This window comes from Cupressus sempervirens, chromosome 11 (genome assembly GCF_028749045.1).
Source record: "Cupressus sempervirens isolate cs-2001-9-10 chromosome 11, ASM2874904v1, whole genome shotgun sequence".
In the NCBI taxonomy this organism is placed as follows: Eukaryota; Viridiplantae; Streptophyta; class Pinopsida; order Cupressales; family Cupressaceae; genus Cupressus; species Cupressus sempervirens.
In genome coordinates, this window is record NC_143128.1 from 860,108,477 (window position 1) to 860,122,127 (window position 13,651).

Sequence of the window (13,651 nt, forward strand, 5' to 3'; positions counted from 1 at the left end):
CAAAATAAATACAATACTATTGTTCATAGTAGAGGAATACTGAGGAAAATGGTATCACAACTCTAAAATTAGATCCAACCTTGTGGTCTCACTAGTCATAAAAATTGGAACCCCTACAAAGAGCAGAGAGGAAGAATATATAGAAGAGAAGATATTTCGGGGCTCTGGAAGCTGAATTTGACATGTGTCCCATTGAAAATGCAATCTGAAGTTGTTGAAATTGATCTTCTTCATCTACCTAGAACCAAAAACCATAAATGATGAAAAAATATTTGATATATCTCCCTAAAGCAATTAACAAAATATCTCATGAAGAAAATATCAGGTACAAATCAAATCTAAGTTGGAGGCTCAAAAGTTGATTTAGCTAGTCACATCTACCTTTGTCATGAGATCAACTTGTGTTGCTGGCAAAAAACATAAATACTTCCAACCGCATTTAAAACCATCAAATCTCCCTTTATAACTAATGAGATGAAAATTAATGAAAAATTAGCCATATCTGATTTCAATTTCATTTGCAACAATAAATCTACACTTTTCACTAAGAAGCCCCTAAAATTAAAAATTTGCCTGTAGCTGCTTCTGGTTCACACCTGCACAAAAATTGACAATAAAAATGGAAAATTCATTCTTTGCCAATTCCAATGGTATATTATACCTACCAATTTCTGACAAAAATGGTGCCCCTGAGATTGATCTAAAATTCTAGCTCTCAAATTATGAACATAACATTTAAAATGAAAAATAAAACTATATAGTTAGAACTATATAATATTATTCAATTTATAATCCTTTCAACGTCTACATGTTGAATATCTTTGAACTTTTAATTTTTATTCATTTTTCCAATTCTTCATTCCATATTGCATGCCAAGTGTCAATCGTCCATTGGCTGGGCCCCACATCCACCATATATTTTCTTACTCCTATAGCATCGAAGAAATCCATTTTCCATGCCCCAATATCATGAAAAAGGACCCACCATAGCATTGGAGCCCCATATTTCTTCTTACTCAATTCCACAATAATGACCCTGTTGTAGCATCGTCAAGTATTGAAAATTACTTTACGATCTTACGATTTTTGTAAGATCGTAGAACCTCCTTATACTTCCTCTGATCTTATGACTAATCATAATAACAGAGCTCTTGATCCTACCTTCCCTAATCCTATGGTAGTTAGAGCATTGCACACCCCCTCAAATTCTACTTGGCAATCCTACAATGACCATATGAATTATAACATCGTAACTCAATTATAGTCACATCTCGATGTCTTGACCACATCATAAAATTAGAGCCCTTTGGAAACTATCTTCCAACCACACAAAAACCTTAAATTTTGTAATATCTCGCCTTGGAAGATCTCAATCTTTGATCATACGATGGGTAGATATTGTGACATCGTATACCTTACACCTGGGCCATCCCGATCATATGAAAAAATCATGGCATTGTAGCTCCTCTATTTGAGATCCCTGACCTCACAACTAGTCATAACATTGGGGCCTCATAACATCAAAACACCATGGAAATCACCTCCCAATCACTCGACTTGTTGTAAGATCACAGACCCCGTAGCATTGTACATCTCATCTTTTACCTTCTCGAAAATATGATGGGCACCGAATCGTAATATCATAGGCCCCTCTCTTTGGCTTCTTGATCTTATGACAAACTTGTCATAAGATCACATCTCCATGCATCTATTGCCCATGATCTCATGATGGGAAGTCAAAACTTGTTGACTTCAATCATGTCCGATGGATGGGTTCCTCCACGAATTTGATGCACCAATCTTGAAGCATCATTTCATTGAAGACATATTGACTTTTGAGCATGTGCAACTTTATAATGGTGACAACTCTCCCTCATCCCCAATGTGGGATATAATACCTATATCCTCTACACATCATCTTTTCCATGGAACTCTACACCTGTGAATTCTTCCAATCATACCCCCTTCTCTGCTATGCCAGAAAACCTGATGGAGTGATCTCCTCTTGCTGCATGGGCATGGAACAAAGTCTCTTCTCTCATAATGCTACCCTCCTATTACCTTTTGACACATAGGCATAATTATAAAACTAAACATTGCTCAAAACGAGAATTTGCAGAATGGTTCAGAATGTCAACTAATCAATATAGAACACATATGTAGGCTGAAAGCAAGGTGTTAGAGACATAAAACACAAATTAAGAATTAATTCAACAACTAGGTATATAAGCAAGAAAAGCATTCATAGGGGCTCAAAACTTGGAATGGACACTCAAAATGGGAAAGCAATTTTGAGTGCCAACAATGGCTCTGTCTAGAGATGCATGCTCCTTGTGGGCATGGTAAGAAATTAGATCTCTAGAAGAAGAAGAACACTCAAAAAATTTCTTCGAACAAGTCACTAAAAATAAGGAATCTATTCTAACTATACAAGATGGCAACCTCGAGCCACCAAAAAGTTTCAAAGCTTCCTACCTCTATCATATACCTGATTCTCATTAACATCTTCTTGAGATAAACTAAAACTTTGACTTACATCAGTTTCACCACACACATTAGATCTTCTCATTAGTGGATTAGGTGAAACAAAACCACTTTCATAGTGCATATAAAAACTTGAATCAATTTCTTTGTCTTGCTCACTATGAAAATATAAATCAGTGTGATCATAACTACTAATATTAAATTGAAACTAATAATTACTAACTGACTCATGGATACCTTCAACTAGAAACACAAAAGTTTGATATTCTACTTCATTCAACGAGTCACATGAATCAATTTGCAACTCACCTTGTGTATCCGCATATGAAGGGTATGTAAAATCTGATTCTTGCTTCTTTGCAATTATATTACTCATCAAATTAGATTCACAACTTGTTGAAAACCCTTCACATTGAAACAAATGGTTAGTTACCAAATTTGAAAAATTGTTTAGAAAATGTTGATCCAAAATTTGTTGATTACAATATTTGTCTTTATCTAACATACTATTAGAGGGAACCTTAGACTTTGTAAACTTACCATCAGTCTGATCATTACAAGACTTGTCACTATAAAAAGGAAACTTAGAATCAACAACATTATTTTCAATGTTTTCCTCTTCATCTGCCAAAGTATCAAAACATGTTTCACTACAATCACCAATATGAGAAAACATTGAGATAGTAGAAAACTTCCCCTCAAACACATCCCCTGCATCTATCAAGTCATCATGTGCACATACATCTGAGGTATTATCATATGCAACTCCAAAGTTTGATAAAGATTTTTCAGATTCTGTATCTTTTTCTACATCAAACATTGGGGAAGTGACTTGACTAAATGAAGATAAATTATGAGGGAGAATACAAACATCCTTTGAAGTACTTACATATTTCTCAAAATCATGAGCCAACAAATTTGAAATCTCATCAAGGCTCAAGAAGACTTCCTCACAAATCTTCTCCTGTGCGTGATTATTATCTGGATGACATGAAGAACTCATAACATCAGCAACATTAATACAACAATCTAAAATATCATAATCATTATAAAACTCATTCTCATCATGGAAATCATTACCTCTACTACTGTGACAAACTTCTTCAAACTCATATTCATTTCACAAAACTCATTTTTAATTTCATATCCATCTTCCTCATGTTGGTTGCAATCTTTTGATTCATTAAAAGCTGAATCCATCTCTTCACACTCAGAAAATAGATTATCATTATTTATGGATTCATTACATTCATAATTACCTTGACTTTCAGCACATGCATTATCATCATTAGGAGACATAATATGAACAATATCATTATCACTTTCCATCTTGCTATTGAATCTCTTAGCTTGTAAAAGCTCTTGTAACCTTAAAAGTGCTGGCCAATTAATTGAATCAAGCACTATAATATATAGGAAAACACTTGGTAGGGAAGATTCCTCTAGTCTAGAATGCAAGGGCATCATACTGATTGCTGATTTAAATTTTATATAAACTTGTTGAACATTTAGACCCTAAAGACTTCCCATTTTCACTTCGACTATACTGACAATCATATTGTAGATTTGCTTATTCAACATAGCAATATTACTAGCCACAATTTTCAAACTATTAGAAAATTGCAGACTAACCTTAGACCTGATGTCTGAATCCATCTTAAGATAACATTTCACCTTTTTCTTTAGTGCTAAAAATCACTTAATAGAGGTACTAATTTTTAAACATTCAACTTTCATGAAAAATAAAATACCTTCAGTGCTAATGCAAACTTTCCTCTGCTAAGTTTGGCACTAGTGTGAACTAATACTTCTTCACACCATATATGAAACCATTATAGAGTTTCCACCTTCTTTAAAAGGAAAAATAAATCACAACAGTGATTCACTTTCAAACATTTAGATTTTTATAACAACAGAAACCACAACATTGAACCTTAATCGAGAAAAACTTATTTTCCAAGAAATTATCAAGAGCCTCAGATCTGCCCATACAATTGAAAGTCCTTTAACTTTTAAACATGAAATCAACTAGGATACACTAGTATAGAGATAGAGTCACCACTCATAAATGAGAAATAAAACAAGATTTGTTACTTTACAAAATCTAAACCAGAATTTCAATGGTAGGAAAAACATAGATCATCAAACCACTCTTATAGATTTACAATCTTGAAAAATAGAGAACAAACCATGCTTGTTCACCCTTGACTCTGAACACTACAACACTTTGAAAACACTCTTCAGTTGAACTGATTGATGATAGAATCACTAGTGAAAATACAATATTTCTTCAACCTTCAAAGCTACCATTGTCTTGGATAAAACATCACTAGGAGACATGAAACTTCAGCATGACCTTGTTGCTGATAACAAACTTTACACATGCCTTTCTTTTAATTGTATTGAATCACCTTTAGATTGCAATACTCCCCAGCAAAGTCACCATTTTTTTGGTGACTCGGATGGGAAAAATCATGCCAAAATATAGAACTGAAATATAAGTTCACACTAGAGATTCTTATCCTTTTAACATTGAATTACTTCATAGATTCCCTAATAGAGTCACCATTTTTTTGGCTCCTGATCTAATAGTTTTGAAAATAACCAAGAAACTAGACCAATACATCTAAGGTTAGAAAATTTCTATAATGAGTGCACTTGACTACAGTCTTGGGCCAACTATAAGGATAATTCCTTCTTCTTCTTTGGGCTCTATAAGACCTAGGTGAGTGGGCCTCAGATTCTTTATATGGTACCAGTGTATAGGCATATAACTAAATCTCAAAAATAGATAAAATACCTTAATCTTCTATGTTTATGCAAGCATTCATGGGTGAAATAGCTAATAATAGAGCACATGAACCTGATAAACCAAGTGAGGGAAAACTCTTTCAATTCCTTAAACATAAAGGGAAAAGATATTCAATTAAAGATTTGTATCTTAGCATAACCCTACTATGCATCAATAGAGAACATGCACTCTCCAAGTTGACCAGTCCCTTATCCATTGGGCATCAACTAAAGCTTCACATATAGATGGATATCTAAAGTACACTCATATATTTAGACAACTAATCTATCTATTTGACTTGCAAACAAATATCAATCTTCATAAAAATCTTATACTTATGATGATATCCTCCTGGTGTAACCTACAACCCTGTCAGTATAAATAAGCATTTACTTGGATCTTTGTTCCAACAACAAGTTTATTCTGACATACAACCTTAAGGGATTGCAATTGAGTTCAAGCTCTTCGTTCTCAAACACTAAATATTTCAAATAACATAAGCGGGAGATGAGAATCAGAATGAAACTAAAAAATGTGAAGTTTTTGTATTAATTTCCTTGAAAACAATACATCATATGTATGCCAAAATTCAGAAAAGAACACTAAGAAATGACTGTATATCTACAAATGCCTCAAAAGAAATACAATATTTTTGTTCATAACAAAGGAATACTGAGGAAAATGGTATCACAACTCTAAAATTGGAACCAACCTTGTGGTCTCACTAGTTATAAAAATTGGAACCCCTACAAAGAGCAGAGAGGAAGAATATATAGAAGAGAAGATATTTCTGGGCTCTGGAAGCTAAATTTGACATGTGTCCCACTAAAAATGTCTTCAATATAAAGTTGTTGATACTAATCTTTTTCATCTACTTGGAACCAAAAACCATAAATGATGCAAAAATATTTCTGAACTTTTAATTTTTATTCATTTTTTCAATTCTTCATTCCATATTTCATGCCAAGTGTCGATACTCCATTAGCCAAGCCCCACATCCACCATATATTTTCTTACTCCCATAGCATCAAAGACATCCATTTTCCATGCCTGATATCATGAAAAAGGGCCCATTGTAGCATCAACATCTGATATTTCTTCTTACTTGATCCCACAATAATTTCCCTGTTGTAGCATCATCAAGTATTAAAAATTACTTTGCGATCTTACAATTTTCGTAGGATTGTAGACCCTCCTTATGCTTCGTTCAATCTTACGACTAATTATAATATTAGAGCTCTTGCTCTTGCCTTCCCTGATCCTATGGCATTCAAAGCATCACACACCCCTAAAAATACTACTTGGCAATCCTATGATGACCATATGAATTGTAACATCGTAACCTGATTTTAGTCACCTATTGATGTCTTGACCACATTGTAACATCAGAACCCTTTGGAAACTATCTTCCAACCACACAACCACCTTAAATTTCATAATATCTCACCTTGGAAGATCTCAATGATGTGCAAATTTCATGCAATCACATACCTTGCACATGGGCCATTCTGATCATACGACAAAATCATGACATCATAGCCCCTCTATTTGAGATCCTTAACTTGATGACTAGTTGTAACATCAGAGCCTCATAACATTGTAGCACCATGGAAATTACCTCTTGATCACTCGACTTGTTGTAAGATCGCAAACCTTGTAGCATCACACATCTCATCTTTTAGCTTCTTAACAATATGATGGGCACCAAATCGTAATATCACAAGCCCCTCTCTTTGGATTCCCAATCTTACAAAAAGCTTGTCATAAGATCACATTTCCATGCATCTATTGCCCACGATCTCAAGACAAGAAGTCAAAACTTGTTGACTTCAATCATGGCACGGTGAATGGGTCCCTCCATGGATTTGGTGCACTAGTATTAAACCATCATGTCATTGAAGACATATTGACTTTTGAGTGTGTGTGACTTTAAAATGGCAACAACTCTCCCTCTTCCCCAATGTGGGATATAATACCTACATCCTCTACACATCATCTTTGGCATGGAACTCTGCACCTATGAATTCTTCCAATCATACCCCCTTCTCTGATATGCCTAAAAACTTGATGGAGTGCTCTCCTCTTGCTACATGGACATGACATGAAGTGTCTTCTCCCATAATGCTGAGCTCCTATCACCTTTTGACACATAAGCATAATTGTAAAACTAAACACTGCTTAAAATGGGACTTTGCAGAATGGTTTAGAATGTCAACTTATCAATATAGAACACATATTTAGGTTGAAGGCAAGGTGTTAGAAACATAAAACACCACTTAAGAATTAATTCAACAACTAGGTATATAAGCAAGAGAATTCATAGGGGCTCAAAACTTGGAATGGACACACAAAACGGGAAAGAAAATTTGAGTGCCAACACCATCCAAGTACTTGACTACCTTTATTGGCTCTTCCTCTTAATTCTTGGATCTAAGGAAAAGCCTCTAAAACTCCTCTATATAAGAGGTCACATCTAAATCTTTTTGTTTCAGTCCTTGTCTCCTCTTATGGAGTTTTATCTCAAAGTCCTCTAGTAGGAAGTTCTCCTTTGGCTTAGTGACCATGGCATTCCAATTAGCTATAGGTGCCTAACCTATCCTAACTCTTTCATCTTGTACATACTTCCACCATGTTAATGTTGAGCCCCTAACTCTTGACTTGGCCACTTTGATCTTTTGTGCCTTTGACACTCCTTCACACTCAAAATGGTTCTCCATCCCTTCTATCCAATCCATCATTGCATAGATATCTATCTCTCCACTAAATAGTGGCACACCTTCCAAAGCTTTCCTTCCCAAGGCTTTTATGGCCTTCAAGAAGGGCTCTTCATTCAAGATAGGGTTTTGTTTAGGGATAATTTCATCCTTTTCTACCTTCTTACCCTTTTCACTTTCTTCCTCTTGTCTTGTCTTGCCTACATCAAGACCTGCATCCAACTAGTTCTTCATCTCTTCTAGTGCTTCTTCAAGGAATCTATTTTTCTCCCTTTGCTCATCAACTTCCTTGGCTAACTTTTCATTAGTCACCATATTGGACTCACTCACTAAATCTCTAGTAGATGTAGACATACACCACTTCCCAAGCTCTCTTAAGGTTTCCTTAGGATATCCACTGGACCCAAATAGGGCTTCTACTCACCTTATACTCCTTAGGACTCTATGAAAGAGATCCTAAACCATTCAATTAGTGTCCATAAATTAAGTAGAACAACCATGCTTGCTAACTCACAAATAACACAAGTAACCCCAAATGTTAATTTTAGTTCCCAAATGGTTGACAATCAAACTTGGAACCCTAATCAAGTTCCACTAGCAAGCCAAAATGCATCCAAATGCTTGTAATAGGGCTACAAGCAATTACCACTCCAACTAAGGGAAAAAAAAATAACATAGAAAAACCATAAACAATGGGTAGAATAAACCACAAATCCAGAAACCCTTTGCAAAGACCTCAAGGATTTTGGGGGTCTAGGGTTCTCAATCTGTCTATATAGTACAGGCACAATTTTAGCCTTAAAATAAGGGTTTTAAGGTCTTGGCAGGCAGTCTAATGCAAAGAAGGTTTTTAATTCCTTAGGGCTTATCTTAATGCTTCCCACTAGGATTGGGGTTACAAAAAAACAACTTATAACATTTTCCAAGCTTTGGTTGAAGTATCACAAATGTTCAACCTCTCCAAATCCACTTGCTCTACACTGTGATCCCTAACCAAGTTAGTAGGACTTGCCTAGGGCATCACTTCAAACATAGCTACTTAGAATTATAGGGCCCCATATTCACTATACAATATGTACATGGAGTCATTTTCCAAATTCCAAAAGGTCATACAAATTCTACGGTGGGAAGTAGCCCTATGACCCCATTCTTGCAAACAACCTAATTCAAAACAACAGGCTAGTAGAAAACAAAATAATTTAATCAAAGAATTAAAAACTTATGAAATGGAAAACTAATTTAGTAAATAATCTTAAATCAACACACTTTAAAACTTCCAATATAAAAAAGAACCAAATCTATTCCATGTACATGCCAAAAGAACTCAAAAGCATAAAACTGTTATTAAAAACTTGCTGCACAATCCGTACAATCCAATGAAAAATATCTCCAAAAACTAAAAAATGTTGAGAATGACCTCATATAGGTTTACCATGAGTGCTCCTAACTATTTCAGACAATTATATCCCCTTCTTGATAAATTTTCACAAAATACAAGAAAAGTTGTCAATGTTGTCATTGACAACATTGACAATAATTGAGCAACTTTTGCATCTTGTTGAGTTAGACATTCAAACTTTCTCTAAAGGCCATAAATTTTTTTATTATGTCCAAATAGGACTTAAACCACCTAATTATGACCTCCAAAAATCTATTTGATCATACTACCCTTCTAGGCCCCAAAACACCCAGTTTGGCCTATTGTGCAACTAAGAGAAACTTTGACTTATTTTGGCTTGTCAAACCTAACACTCACATTATTAGGACTAAATTAGTCCCTTTATGCACCAAGTGGTGTTTCTAGAACCACTAAAATCCAAAATACCAAAGGGAGCACTAGGTATTCCTTAGCCCACTTAGGTACCCCTATAACACTCAACCCTGTTAGGAGTTGCTTCAACCCTATTAGGAGTTGGTGGAACAAATATAATGTATGCAAGAAGAGCCCACTAATGTAACATGAAATGTACAAATAATTTTCTTCACAAGAATAGATATACATACAATACTATCTCACTATTTTACTTTGTGAATCCTCTAATCATACACCAAATCTTGCATCAAACAAAGCTCGCATATCATATAAGACTTCACATTAATTGCACAAGATAAAATCTTTACTTATACTTTACAATCTAACAAAATTCTTGATCAATTAGCCTTATAGCTTGCACATGCTTGGCTAATTATTAAATGACTTTGGGGTTATGTCAACCCATCATGATTAAGTAATTATTTTATTACCAAAATAATTCCTTAAGTCATACAATTCAATTTACTTACATGATCTGCTCTACTCTATTAATCACCTATACTATTAACTCCTTTATAACTAATGTTGTACTATATGTATAGACCTACTCACTGACTTATTCCATCATGATAGTGTTATAGATCATTCCTCAACTACACATGTCCTAGCTCATACTCTGTCATTCGTACACACACAAAGTATCTCTATGCTGCTACAAATTGAAAATACTTAGACAATTTTTTTATCACTGATTCCATATTGAAATACCAAAATATGTATGTTTCCATAAATGACAACACTAGCCATATTTATCTAGCCATACTACCAACAACTTCATCTTGATCCACCATGAGTTCTTTGTCACAGGGGAGAATGGTGGAAGAGCACCTAGTGAGCAAACTCAATTTTGGCTTGTAGGTGGTTTTAGAAAACCACCAAGATTTAAGGGTTATAATAAAGTCCCATTAGTGTTGGATTAATAGGTTTGATGGTTTTCATGGGTTTGTGAAAGTTGCATGGTCATTTAGGAAGTTTTTATGCATTTAGACAAAAGTTGTTCACATAGGGAAACTTAATTAAAGGTTGGTCAAAGGTGTCAAAATTAATAAAAATGAGTGAAATAGTATTATTTAGTGATAATATACCTTATGTAAAAGTATTAGAGGTGTTTTAGGTCCTAAAACCAACATAGAGTAATATTTGCAAAAGTTGCTCATGACAACATTGCAATTTTGCAAAGTTGTCATGACAACTTTGTGCCTAATAGAAAAACACTTGAACTAGACATTACGAAGGAGTTAAAAATGACCTTAAAATTTATGAAAGGGGACAACTACCTTGTTAATCTAGTGGATAGGTTGGGAGGAGTTAGCTGTACAAACTGTGACTTATTTTTGGAGCAACTTTTGGGACTGTGATAGCATTCTTTAAGAAAGACAACTTATTTTCCTTCTTAATGGATTGGTAGAGCCAAATGAACCTTGTGATCAATGAAATAAAATAAAATTTGAATCAGTATTTTTTGTTTGAGGTGTTTCAAAGGAAAGTATTGTCTTGTTTTGGAAAAGTCTTCTCATTTTGTTAGTCTGCTGCCTGGGTAGAGTTGTTTGTATATAATCTTGATGTAAGTGGACATCCTTATGGTGGGTCCTAAATTTTTCTTGTAGATATGGAAATTATATTACTAGTTCTTTGTAAATATTTTTTTTCCAGTTTTTAAGTGCATATTCAAAGGTGTTTTCATGAAGCCCTAGGTGAGTGTAGTGCATCCAGCTAGGTAATAACAAACCCAAAAACTGAATGGTTTGCTATGAAATTGCATTGTATGAACCCTAAGTTTCATCTTGTTAGAGAGAGTATGGAAGCTTAAAGATTTTTTTGAAAGGATAAGTCTTGAACTAGAGTTTTACTAGATCAAAACCTAAACCCTTGGCTGCTATTGATACACTATAAAGAAACCCTCATTTTGAGCCTTAATTTTAGCAAAGTGTTGTATGAATAGGTTGGAGTCCTATAACTTCATGAACTTATCAATATGAAAAAAGGGTACTAAAATATTTTATATTTTTGCTAGGTTTTTTGGGAAGTTTTAGTAGGAAAGCCTACAAAGTAGATCAATGGGCCTAATTGAGGCTCTAGACGTATTAGGCCACTTAGCAAGAAATAGAGATTTAGGATGTGGGTTTGTGAATGGAGACTTGGGATGCTTAGAGGAGGTTGGAAGTATCATCTTGGTAATGATGCATTGTCTCTAGATGCTACACTAGGATTTGTGCCCATACTTTCCTAATAGTGAAGAATTGCCTTCAATTCAATATTGGGGTGATAGAAGTAGATAGAGTCAATTGGTGTGATTGGACCTTGTAGCAGGGGATAATATGGATGTTTCCTCTTGGAAATATGGCCAAGGAGAAAACCTATAGGCTTAGTAAAAAGCTTTGATAATTTTGGGTATAATGGCCTAAACTAGGAGATTGGATCTGATTATATCAATCTATCTTTGTGAAGTATTGAGCTCCACTCAAGTAGTCGATAAGATCATCCATCCTTGGTAGGGGAAACCAATATTGGATAGATATATTGTTTAGATCCCTATAGTTTTTACACATCCTCTAATTTTCATCCTTCTTTCATGCTAGTAGTAAAGTTACTACACATGGACTCGGGCTCTCCAAAATCAGACCCTTCCTCAATAGTTCATGAACTTGTCTATTCAACTCCTTAGTCTAAGTAGGAGTCATCCTATGAGAATCCTTGTTAGGAAAACTAGCTCCAGGGACTAAATCCATTTGATGATTTATTTTCCTTACTAGCAGTAACCCCTCAGGGAAATTGTCATATACAATATCTGCAAACTCATTTAATAGAAATGAAACCTCTACTAGGAATTCTCTACCACCTTCCTTACCACTCTAGGAATTAAAAAATAACACAAGAGTTGATGTTTCATACCATCCAAAAAATTTCTTCCATCAAATAGCCATATCCTAACACTACTGCATATCTTTTCATCTTCCTTTATTAGGGGTTTGAGCTTGTGACATACTCCATCCTTTTTGAGAAAGTAGGTGTTTGCATGACTATTATGTATTGCATGCCCTTCATATTTCCATGGCTTTCCCAATAACATGTTAGCCCCAAATGATAGTGTTATTGGTATTTATATGCATGTATGTAAAAGATTCATATCAATTTTCATGTTGCTATTGATATCAAGTCTTATTGGTTACACATAATGCTAATTCCATAGAGTATCATATCATTTGATGGATGAAGAGGATTTGAAGAAAGTATTTTGAAGATAGAGTTGATAAGTATGATATTTAATGGGAACTTGAATGAGTTGGATAGTGATAATTTAATGTTGGTTTCATTTCTTTACAATAATGTAATATTATAATGTATTAAGCTAGACATGCTTAACCGAGTGACAAGGTTAAAGAGGGAAGACAATATTCATTGAGTGACTATAGTGTTCACCAAGTAGTTAGCAAAGTAAAGAAGAATTTTATTATTACTGAAAAAGTCTAGTATTGACCAAGGATTATATTGCCCAAGTGAAATGTTATGTTCATCAAGTAACAACTCGAAGAACAAAAGTGTAAAGATGGAATGCAAGGAAGACTTAATGGAAAAATGAAATGTTTGTGATGATGTATGGTGTGATTCAAAGCTTTCTACAAGATAAATGATTAGGAAAGATCAATAAGGATATGATGATGAAAATTGAAGAAGGATAAAGATGGATACAAAGTTCTATAAAAGTTATAATTTCTATGTGATTAAGTACATTGAATCTAAGAGCAATGATTATGATTAAGCAACAATAAATGGAAGAATATGGAAGCACATAGATGAAAATTTAAGGAGATGTTCAAGATAATTTTTCATTCCTAGTTAGGTGTTGAT